At 34.8% G+C, this 2,402-nt stretch overlaps 1 non-coding gene across 1 annotated transcript; it reads right to left on the bottom strand.

Annotated features, from left to right (window-relative positions):
- Positions 1-2,237: 2,237 nt before the first annotated feature.
- Trnac-gca lies at positions 2,238-2,309 on the bottom strand. The gene has a single exon. It is a non-coding gene; the product is annotated as a tRNA-Cys (tRNA).
- Positions 2,310-2,402: the final 93 nt, after the last annotated feature.

Below are 2,402 nucleotides of genomic sequence, written 5' to 3'. Positions count from 1 at the left end.
TAAAAAATAAAATTTTATTCTTGAACTTTGCAAATTTAAGAAAAATTTAAGACAGGACCAGAATTGAACTGAACTGGAGCTAGAGCTGAAGTAGAATTGTACAAGAATTGAACTGAACTAGAAACTGAACTAGAACTGAACTAGAACTGAACTAGAACTGAACTAGAACTGAACTAGAACTGAACTAGAACTGAACTAGAACTGAACTAGAACTGAACTAGAACTGAACTAGAACTGAACTAGAACTGAACTAGAACTGAACTAGAACTGAACTAGAACTGAACTAGAACTGAACTAGAACTGAACTAGAACTGAACTAGAACTGAACTAGAACTGAACTAGAACTGAACTAGAACTGAACTAGAACTGAACTAGAACTGAACTAGAACTGAACTAGAGCTGAACTAGAACTGAACTAGAACTGAACTAGAACTGAACTAGAACTGAACTAGAACTGAACTAGAACTGAACTAGAACTGAACTAGAACTGAACTAGAACTGAACTAGAACTGAACTAGAACTGAACTAGAACTGAACTAGAACTGAACTAGAACTGAACTAGAACTGAACTAGAACTGAACTAGAACTGAACTAGAACTGAACTAGAACTGAACTAGAACTGAACTAGAACTGAACTAGAACTGAACTAGAACTGAACTAGAACTGAACTAGAACTGAACTAGAACTGAACTAGAACTGAACTAGAACTGAACTAGAACTGAACTAGAACTGAACTAGAACTGAACTAGAACTGAACTAGAACTGAACTAGAACTGAACTAGAACTGAACTAGAACTGAACTAGAACTGAACTAGAACTGAACTAGAACTGAACTAGAACTGAACTAGAACTGAACTAGAACTGAACTAGAACTGAACTAGAACTGAACTAGAACTGAACTAGAACTGAACTAGAACTGAACTAGAACTGAACTAGAACTGAACTAGAACTGAACTAGAACTGAACTAGAACTGAACTAGAACTGAACTAAACTGAACTAGAACTGAACTAGAACTGAACTAGAACTGAACTAGAACTGAACTAGAACTGAACTAGAACTGAACTAGAACTGAACTAGAACTGAACTAGAACTGAACTAGAACTGAACTAGAACTGAACTAGAACTGAACTAGAACTGAACTAGAACTGAACTAGAACTGAACTAGAACTGAACTAGAACTGAACTAGAACTGAACTAGAACTGAACTAGAACTGAACTAGAACTGAACTAGAAACTGAACTAGAACTGAACTAGAACTGAACTAGAACTGAACTAGAACTGAACTAGAACTGAACTAGAACTGAACTAGAACTGAACTAGAACTGAACTAGAACTGAACTAGAACTGAACTAGAACTGAACTAGAACTGAACTAGAACTGAACTAGAACTGAACTAGAACTGAACTAGAACTGAACTAGAACTGAACTAGAACTGAACTAGAACTGAACTAGAACTGAACTAGAACTGAACTAGAACTGAACTAGAACTGAACTAGAACTGAACTAGAACTGAACTAGAACTGAACTAGAACTGAACTAGAACTGAACTAGAACTGAACTAGAACTGAACTAGAAGAACTAGAACTGAACTAGAACTGAACTAGAACTGAACTAGAACTGAACTAGAACTGAACTAGAACTGAACTAGAACTGAACTAGAACTGAACTAGAACTGAACTAGAACTGAACTAGAACTGAACTAGAACTGAACTAGAACTGAACTAGAACTGAACTAGAACTGAACTAGAACTGAACTAGAACTGAACTACTGAACTAGAACTGAACTAGAACTGAACTAGAACTGAACTAGAACTGAACTAGAACTGAACTAGAACTGAACTAGAACTGAACTAGAACTGAACTAGAACTGAACTGACTGAACTAGAACTGAACTAGAACTGAACTGAACTAACTGAACTGAACTAGAACTGAACTACTGAACTACAAATGATCTACAACTAAACTACAACTTAACTACAACTTAACTACAACTAAACTACAACTGAACAAGAACTGAACTAGCACCGATTTAGAGCTGAACTGAAACAAACCTTTAGCTAAACTAGAAGCGGAACTGCACTCTAACATTATCTTCCAAAATCATATATATTTTACTTGTATTTATCTGACATCTAATTTCAGTTAAAATATGCTTTAAACATTAATTATGATGAAAATTTACTTCAACAAATTAAAGAAAAACATTAAAAAATTTTAAAAATAAAAAAAATAATCCAAGGGACACCCGGGTTTGAACCGGGGACCTCTCGATCTGCAGTCGAATGCTCTACCACTGAGCTATATCCCCACTTATAAGAACCCAGCAAAAAATTCAAAACGAATAAATGTGTGAATTACTACACACTCACATATACAAACTAATATTCATATAAAGAATTAT

This window comes from Lucilia sericata, unplaced genomic scaffold (assembly GCF_015586225.1).
Source record: "Lucilia sericata isolate MDLA Ls3-8-SP2 unplaced genomic scaffold, ASM1558622v1 Contig002152F_arrow, whole genome shotgun sequence".
In the NCBI taxonomy this organism is placed as follows: domain Eukaryota; kingdom Metazoa; phylum Arthropoda; class Insecta; order Diptera; family Calliphoridae; genus Lucilia; species Lucilia sericata.
Note: the sequence above shows the minus strand (reverse complement) of the source record. Positions and strands in the feature narration are given on the sequence as shown.